This window comes from Mytilus galloprovincialis, chromosome 3, assembly GCF_965363235.1.
Source record: "Mytilus galloprovincialis chromosome 3, xbMytGall1.hap1.1, whole genome shotgun sequence".
NCBI classification, from domain to species: Eukaryota; Metazoa; Mollusca; class Bivalvia; order Mytilida; family Mytilidae; genus Mytilus; species Mytilus galloprovincialis.
Genome location: NC_134840.1, coordinates 90,626,761 through 90,636,752, shown reverse-complemented (window position 1 = coordinate 90,636,752; position 9,992 = coordinate 90,626,761). Strand labels below are relative to the sequence as shown.

The following is a 9,992-nucleotide window of genomic DNA, read 5'->3' as shown; positions in this document are numbered from 1 at the left end:
TTTGCATTAAGTTTTGTAGACCTTGAGGTACGTATCAAGTCCAGTAACACCCTGTCAAAGTTAAGTCTTATAGGATTGTGACCATAATTAATGTTAATATAAAGTTATTGTTGAATCTGAACTCTGTTTGATGCGACGGGGAACCGGTCTTGAAAGGTTTAATCATTGTTATCTGAATCACTTTTGTCAGCATCATAAATTTCAGATACAACACGAGCTTTAGCCATAAACCGTCGATCATTTTGTGGTAAGTATGTCCATTGACTAAGAAAATGACCTTCTGGTCGTCCTGATTTTTTGAAGATTATTTTATCTTTGGAAAGCGGTTGACAGCTGCTTCCATGGATTTTGCATCCTCCGTTGTACCTAATTCTTATAGAAGTAATTCTAGAGCTTGTGATATTTCTGGTTTTATAAACGCTAGTGTTCTCACCCGAAGCTCTGTACCATATTTCTGTTTTAGGTAGCTCAGGATGGATGATCAAAACCCAATACCAAGAGAATTCTAATGTAGCTGATAAATCTTTGACGTCATCTACGTCCTCATCGTGGTGAGTTAAGTCCATATTTTTTCCTAACAGACTCTTTATAAAGGTCATTAATCGATGATACAGATTTCCTGTCTCTCACCTGTTCTTTTCCATCATTTTCATTTTTGTTTTCTTTTTCCATTTGGTTACAGACACAAGCATGGGTGCAACGTTTTTGTCTAAAGATATTGTATATATAAGGTTCTGGCGCCAGTTTTCAAAAGTGTTCAATATTTGTTAAGCATCAATGATTCGTTGTTTGGTGAAAGTAGTCATGTTTAGCATGATGTGTGTTGTCATTTACTTGCATTCACAGTAATGGGTTTTTTTATTACTGAATGACATACACACATTTGTACGAAGAACGTGGGAATTAATCTCACTTCCACCATGCTAATTTTGAACATCACCACACAAATGTACACAATAAAAAGCGAAGTCATATTAATGGTACAACAGGACAAAAAGAAAGTTAATGTTAAATATCAAAGGCACATCGGAAATCCGTTTCCGGAATTTAAAACTACCTGACGTAGGTAGATGAGAATAATTTGTCTTTTTAAATTCAAGGGATAAAAAAGGAGGCCTGATCATACCTTCTACTTTGAAAAACAAAGTTTCTTGTCATACGTTTCTGTTAAATATTATCTCAATGTATTGTAATTCAATCAGGATCATTTTAAAAATACTAATCAAAGAACGACAACTCGGTCGTCATATAAATGTTAGTTGCTTGATGAAACAAATATTTTTAAGGTTAGTTTTTGTAACAGTAAATCATTAGTACACTTGACTGTTCAACTGCACGTTACGCCTCTTATTAGCTTAGTAAATTGCAATACACAGATCTTTATTCATAATTTATGATGCAATTAACATAACAATAAATGCCTCCATATTACTCTTTTTTAATGTCATTGGGTTTATCTTTTATTTAGTTCATTTCTATTATAGTTTAAGTGTCAGGTACGAAATAAGACGAATAAGATTTTGAAATTTACTATCGCGTTCGAATATATTAAACTTTCACTTGGCTATTCAATACCAAAAACTGAATATCATGGACCCCCCCCCCCCACACACACACACACACACCACCACCACCACCATCACCACCACCCCGCACCCAATAAAAATTAAGTTAAACTATCTTTATTTTAAAGGAATATTTTTATCCTAATGTAAATGTTTTTCTGAGCCGTATATGGCATAACGTTATAGAACTTGCCTTCAACTTTGCATTTGTTTTTGCCTTCTAATTGTTTTATCTTGTGTAACACTGATATAGTAAATCACAATTTTATTCTTGTATTCGCCAAACATATAAACACATACATTATATTTATTACTTCTTCGTCTAACTAAATAGCTTAACTCGAAAGTTGATTTGATTAACTGAGAATGAAGTTTAATGGCCCATTCATCAGCTATGCACTAAAATCCGTTTTTCTCTCCTGTGTGTGTTCAATATCAATCAATTACATGTACCTCGATCCTTATCATTGAGTTTGAAATTACATAAGCAACACGACGGATTCGAGGCAGGATCTCCTTACCCTTTCGATCACCTGTTTATTTCTTCATATGATTTGTATTGCTCAGTCTTTGGTTTTCTATGTTGTGTTTGGTATACTGGGTTGTGACTTTTGGTCTTTTTTCGTTTTTTGTCTTCGACTTTTGATTATTCATTTGGTATATTTCACCTCTCGTTTGTAACCAACGCCTAAATGATTGATACAGAAGTCGAACAGACCTGTGAGGATTTCGAGTTTTTATGTCCCTCTGGTATCTTTCGGCTCTCTTTTCAGTGTGTATTAGGATTCGAAGAATTGCACGAAGAAAAATACATTGAAAGCTTTGAAAGGATTTCATCTAGCTATCAGAAATTCATGCGACTTAAGAAATGGTGACCATGACATGTAAGCTGTAAGGAAACATGTTAGTACATGTAGACCAATCAAGACAACAAGAACAGTCAGCAACTATAGCGACGCTAACTTATTGTTTTCCTGTTTAATTTGTTTTCTTCAATGGGCAATTTTTACAATTTTTAATACCGGTTTAAATTGATAACAATTTTTCTGTGGCTATCTTTCTTTCCTTATGTGCGTTTGTCATTTAGAAATATGCTGATGTCAGATCATATGCTGTCCTTGTTGAACTAAATCAAAGCATATTAAGAGACTTACTTTGACTACTTAAGAATGCTGATTTTGTTTTTGAGACTCCGATTGTTATTCAGCTTGGTTATTACTAAAAGGGATAAAGTGATATCTATATGTACTCAGCGTATTATTTTTCTCCTTGTGCTTTGTACTCGTATTTTTCACCGTAAAGTTAAAACTGACGCAATAATGGGATTGCTGACCTTGAAGGTATATTTAGTTTTCCGTTGCCACGATCCTTTTCACGTCTTTATTAATGAATTTTGATTGTTACCAAGCACCAACATTCAACTGTTTTAATTCAGATTTCTGCGCTGTTTCATGTTTTTTTTCATATGATTTTTTTGATAGGTTATGATCTTGTCTATGAATTGGTCATGAAAACTTTCTGAACTTTCATAAAAAAAACTTTCCAATGTTACTTGCAAGTCATTTATAATGGTAAACAAAAACTCTTCAAGATACCATGTTTATAATTTTGTTCTATATTTATAATACACATCAGTGACGCTTGAGTTAAATCAGCGGAAAGGCCATATCAAATACAATGATCACGAGCATTACAAACCAAAACTTCTAAAAACCTTTGCCAAATAAGTATGTTTAGAAATCTAAAGACTGAGAAACACGAAATCTACCACAAACCGGCGGTGATCTCAGATACTCTTGCCGGGTAGGCAGATTCTTCTCCGGATAAGTAAGGGTAATATAAAAACTAGTCCGCTCTTGCATATTGCTGTATGTTATTATATATTGTTTTTATTTGTGTGCTTTTATTATTTTTTCTTTTGTCATTCTGTAACATGTATTTCTTTTTTGTCTTCTTGGTATCTTCTCACTTTTTCAATTAATAAGTACAATAAATGTAACAGTAGTACCTCTTCAACAAAATTAACAAAAAGTACTATGATTCTACAAAATATTTGAAAGCTGATCCGTCAGATTTGTAAGTAAGTAGACGATAAGTCTGATTGTCAAGATAAAGATCCATAATCTCTTTGTCCCGAACTAATTCTTTACTTCGCTTCCCGTCCTTGGAAATATAATAGATGTTTCCCGAAACATTACCAGCAACGAAAACATCCCCATTTCTGTTGACCGTTAGTCCTATTGGGCGATGTAGCTTGTTCTTTTTAAACTGCCACTTTTCATTCCCTGCTAAATCAAAGCAATAAACAGTATTGAATATCCAGTTAGTGTAAATAATGCTATCGTGCGTAACAAGAAGAAAAGTTTTCTGATTTATTTTGATTGGAATTGTCTTTATCAGTTGCCCAGTTGTATGGTCTAGAACAACAATTCCACGACCTTCTATCACAACGTATAAGTGGTTGGAAACATTTGCAATTCCAAAACAGTTGGTTTCCCAGTTAAATGATTTCACAGCATCCTTCGTTGTCAAATCTATTATTTCGACATAGCGATTTTCACCAAAGCTGACTGCTATGAGTTTACTTGAAATAATAGCTAAATCAAAAGGCCGGCCGGAAAGGTAAATCTTACTTTGAAAATGCCCTTCATCATCATGGATAAGAAGTAATTTTAGATTTGGTTCTGTAAAAATCATGCATCCATTTGCCAAAACCAAACATTTTTTCATAAGAATGTCATGATGATGAGAACTCCCACTGTTTAACACCTTGTCATTCGCAGATTTAAATTTCTTCCATAAATGTAATTGCACATTAATTGTTTGTCTTGTAGGATTGGTTAACCTTTTAGTTTCAGTTACAGTATTGGAGGCTGAGGTTGATTGACCGATATTGTCAGAAGAATTGTTTGCTTGAAATGATGTTTTATTTTCAGGTTGTTGAGGCTTAACTGCAAAAGATACTGCATGTTGAAGTTTCTGCATCTTTTTGTTCACTGAGAAAAAAATATATAATCATCATTACTATTATGTAAAAGTTTTTTTTTTTTTTTTTGCTATTAATTTTATTTAATTTAATGTATATAAATTACCATTCTTTACGACATACAGCTGTTTTGCAAGGTTCACCATCTACCTGTCACCATCTACTTGTCACTATACATCCTTTACTGTGTTACAAACCCCAAAAAGATGACAAGGAAAGACATTAACCGACTCAAGAAAGCTATATTGTTTAAATTAGGTGATCTTTTTATTATTGCGAAAAATGCACAGGGTTATCATCGCAATAATTAAAACTGACACTTTGATATTTTTTTTTATATAAATCAAACAGGATTTTTCTGAATATCGCAAAAATTAAAATCGCATTTTAGTCTAAAATGACAAAATCGCAGTTTAATATAAGTACACGCAATAATTTCTGAATTTAAGGTAGCCTATTTGGTCGAGTGATCTGTGGCGATGAACACATTGCAGGCGGTGTGACACGATGGATCAGCGAATCCCACTGAGGGAGGACAACAATTATCTAACGCAAATTAGCAGATATAACTTTTTTGAACCAAAATTGAGACTCAGTATATATAGTAAATTAGGATGTTAGCCCTGTATAACCACAGGTTATCCGATCGAGAACGTCTGTCGTAAAGTTGTCAAATATTTAAAGATTTATATACATAATAGAAGTCTTCAATTTTTATTTAGAAGACGATTTTGAAAACAGAATAAAGCAGAAGAAACCTTACAAGTGCAAGACTCCACGAAATAGCCTAGCGCATGCATTAGGTTAATTTTTTTTTAACGTTTAAATACTTGACCAAAGATTTGAATATTTGAGATAAAATAAAATGGACAGTACCATATAGTGACTTCTACAGTTGAATGAATAATCTAGATTGCTTTCTAAAAAGGGATGCAAAATGAGAATGATTTTAACAACCTGTAAAGACATTATCAAATACAACTAAGTTTCGCATAAAACTCAATTCTCAATGAATATGATTTATGAAAAAAATACAAAACATATATAGTTTGCTGTCTCAAATTCACAAGCGTTCTGAAATCTCGATAATAGATTGGAAGATAATTTATTACAAAAATCATTTTTGTTGATCTTGCATAGATGATAATTCTATCTGTTTACAGTTTTTCTCTGTCTTCTTTAACAAATCGTCATTGAAGGGCACTAACTTCAATGAAAGAATCTTTTAACGATTTCATCAAACTTTTCTCATTGGTTAATTTTGTCCTGCTGATCATGTTTGCTAAATGTCTATCTATCTTTCATAATTTCAAAACCAAATTATTGGTAAAAATCGCAATTACTCCAATTACGAGTCGACTGACAATTTCGGCCATTATTTTTAGATTTTTTTCTTATTAATCATTTGCTCTTTAAAGTGTCTCTCTATCTATTATAGTATATAAAAAAATCACAAGTGCAGCACATGAGTTAATAATCGGTGTTGTAGTATCACGAGTTGTAATTCGAATTTTGTAGTGCCCAATGTATGTCAAATTATTTTCCCGTTGATTTTCACATATGTATGTCTGTATATTCTTTTTAATTGATCATTTCTTTAAATGAACATACAAAACAAAAGATACATTGTTTGTATAACTTTTTAACTTAAAATCATTATTTTCATAAATAAAATTAAAAAAAACTATTGATAGATATTGATAGATGAAAAACTTACAGTTTATGTGAAATGCCAATTTCCCCTTTTGTTTAACTTGGTTGAAGACGGTCCAATTTCAGTAATGATCTCGAGGGTATTGAAATAAATTCACCGAATGACTAAGTTTGAAAAGAAAACCCTTTCGTTTTTGTTTAATTTCATTCAACAATGAACATTCAAAATAAAACTACAAAAGTTTAAATTACTCGGGAAAAGTGATTTGTTTTGACAGTGTGTTTTATAAACTCGTTCTGTCGCTATTAACAATGTTGTAAATAATGAAATATCGTATATAAAACATTGAAAGGTTTAGCTTCTTTTTATTGAGTAAAAAGTTTTATAATTATTAATAGGTTATCAAAGGTACCTGGATTATAATTTAATACGTCAGACGCGCGGTTCGTCTACATAAGACTCATCAGTGACGCTCATATCAAAATAGTTATAAAGCCAAACAAGTACAAAGTTGAAGAGCATTGAGGATCCAAATTCAAAAAAGTTGTGACAAATACGGCTTAGGTTATCTATTCCTGGGATAAGAAAATCCTCAGTTTTTCGAAAAATTCAAAGATTTGTAACCAGAAATAAGGATTGTAATAAATTACAGAACTTAAGCTGATTAAAAATATTGACGAGTAAACGGGCGACTCATTCCACTCATCAATTGAAAAAAAGTTTGATGAACTTTAGGTTAACTTTGTGATTTACAGCCAATTTACAATAACCTTGACAAATCTCACTACTAGTCTTGTTTGTAGTCTGCTCGACTGTCTTCTCTACAACTTCATTGTCCTTTATTGTTCTTTGTATCCCAATGAGTTCTTCAGAAATTTATTTAGTAACTCTTCGAATACCAGATAATTAGTTAACTTGACCGTATAAACTCGTCAATGGGTTGATAAGTAATTATTATATTATAAATAGCCTCGGAATAAATTTTATTTTATATTACTGGTTTGGGCATAGTAGTATTCACCTTATGTCAGATTTAAATACGCAATCATACGAAGTTCCCTATTATAATATAGATAGATCTATGGCCATAGACCACAATTAAATTCCTCTATTATAATTAGTTCTTTGTAAAGTTTTGTCTCATTAAAAAATGTACCAAGTCTTCTTGTCAAATATGTTGTCTGTGTTAGGTACAGTACTAGTCCAAAAATATATCCCCAAATCAGAAAGATTGAATTAATCCATCTTACGAATTAGCCAATTCACATCCACACCCTTATGGACAAACTAGTTGAGAGATGTTCAGAAAACTGTAAATATGACCCTGTTGCCCATGGCCTAATTATCTTTCCATATCAAAATCAATTGAAATACAACATTCATCAAAAAATATTTATCCTTTCTTTTCATTTCCGGCCTAAAAAAAATAAAAAATGAACGAGGAAGGGAAAGAAAAAAATTGAGAAAATAATACACTTTAATTAAAATGATCTATATTCGTAAAAGAATCACATGTACAAATGGTTTTCCGTGTGAGTATATAGGTCATCGTACGACCTTCAACAATGAACAAAGCAAAGTCTGCTATAACAGGCTCCAAATTACGAAAGTAAAACAATTTAAACGAGAAAACTAACGGCCTAATTTATGTATAAAAAATGAACAAAAACAAATATATTACCCACCAACAAACGACAACCACTGAATTACAGGCTCCTGACTTGGGACAGGCACATTCATATAGAATGTTGCAGGGTTAAACATGTAATTACCGGCATCCAAATCCTCCCACTAATCTGGGACAGTGGTGTAACAGTACAACATTAGAACGAACAATAAAAATCAAGTGAAAAAGGCTCAACTTATCAGATGGATACAAACAGATATACTACACAGAGTGAACATGGCCGGATACTTGTATATCCTATCGACAAAATGACACTAGATACAGATCTGTGAGTACTCGCAGTTACTTACAGATAGTTCAAAGCCACTTACAACTAATTAAACAAAAACATGCATCTTAGTCTATTTCTAGATGAAAACTCTTTATCGATGGAAATTAGAATATGCTAGTCCATTTAGAAAGTCTTGAATTTTGAAATTAGCATACATGTATATAGTTTATTATCTACCATATCCCGTCCGTCATTCGTCATTGTCGTTTTTTTACATACCGGTACTCCAATATGTATGGTATTTTTCACGGATAAGAAAAAAACTGTTGTCCTTTAGATTATGGTTTACTTATATAATTCAGTTAACAACCAGTTGCTACTTTTGGAGGAAGCTAGAATTTTTTTCTGAGGGAAATTAATTTTCAACTTTGTACGATTTTGATGTACAAACATTAATTTTTACTTTTGTACACTTTTTTCTACATTGTTTTGGGTAAAATATTTATAATTTCATTCTGTTTGGTGAGGTTATTTATTTTGAAGTCTTCACCAGGCCAGACTATTAATTTTCACAATTCTGTACCTCTCTTCAGAATATGTGATGGTCCCTTAACATACAGAGTCAAAATAAAGGTGATTACAGCAACTATAAGTAATCAAACGGTCTACACCACTATTAGCAAACCAGATACCTTGTAGTCAATGAAAAGGAACCCGACATTACAAAATGTGAAACAATTCAAACGAAAAATACAACTAATTCTCGAGACAAATAAAGGCAACAGTACTATACCGCTGTTCAAAACTCATAAGTAATTAAGTAATTGATAAGCTATATATACCAAACAAACTAATTTCCTCCCGGTATTCGAAGCGTTACTAAATAAATTTCTAAAGAATTCATTGGGATACAAAGAAAAATAATAGACAATCAAGTAGTAGAGAAGACAGTCGAGCCGACTACAAAAAAGACTAGTAGTGAGATTTGTCAAGGTTATTGTAAATTGGGTGTAAACGTTTTAATCTGTTGGAATAGTTGGTCACTGGTGAGTGTTTTATAGACGAACATTGAACATATGTTTAATCCTGGTGTCTATGATGAGTTTATTCAATACCAATTCACTCCATAGAATAACCTTTTAAGGAATGACTGAAAATTTTTTGCTGTCTATGAATAAATAACATCAAAAAATTCGTGCATACTGAAGAATAGCCCGCGTAGCGTGTTATATTAAAAGTGTGTATTACAGTCATTCCTTATAATCTCGTTCTAAATTCCATTTTAGCCGAAATAAATCATGAGCAAACGTTGATGGTCACGGTCATGTGACAAAATTATGCCTATGAGCTGATAGACAACACACTGTCAGCTAATCAGAAGAGACATTACATCCAAAAATTAGTTATTAATAAATACCACTTATATAATATACAAATCATGGAAGTTATCAACATGTGAAGCACAGTTTTGATTGAGTTGGAATTCATATTTATGATCATGAAACACTTTGATACATTAATAAGTGTTTGGCTGTCAAGAAGCTCACAAATGAAACAAGACTTAACATACATTATTGAAATGACATTGTATCATTAGTTCATGTTTTATTGATTATTTCAATGCTAAATATCGTGAGTTCATATTTAAATCCCCTCTTCATTTTACTAAATTATTTAAAATGAGGCTCAAATCTGAGTTGAACAGTCATATTAAATAAACTCATTATATATACCAGGACTAAAGTTTATTTTTATATACGCCAGACACGCGTTTCGTATACAAAAGACTCATCAGTGACGCTCGAATCCAAAAAAGTAAAAAAGGCCAAACGTAAACACAACTTATGTAATGAATCTGGATTTTTGTTGTTGATAACTAGTGTGTTGTT

The 9,992-nt window shown here is 32.1% G+C and overlaps 1 long non-coding RNA gene across 1 annotated transcript; it reads right to left on the bottom strand.

Moving 5' to 3' along the window:
- Positions 1-3,150: 3,150 nt before the first annotated feature.
- LOC143069341 (uncharacterized) lies at positions 3,151-6,430 on the bottom strand. The gene is made up of 2 exons (XR_012976367.1): positions 6,269-6,430; positions 3,151-4,561 (listed from the first exon to the last, which is right to left on the bottom strand). It is a non-coding gene; the product is annotated as an uncharacterized LOC143069341 (long non-coding RNA).
- Between the last annotated feature and the right edge of the window lie 3,562 nt (positions 6,431-9,992).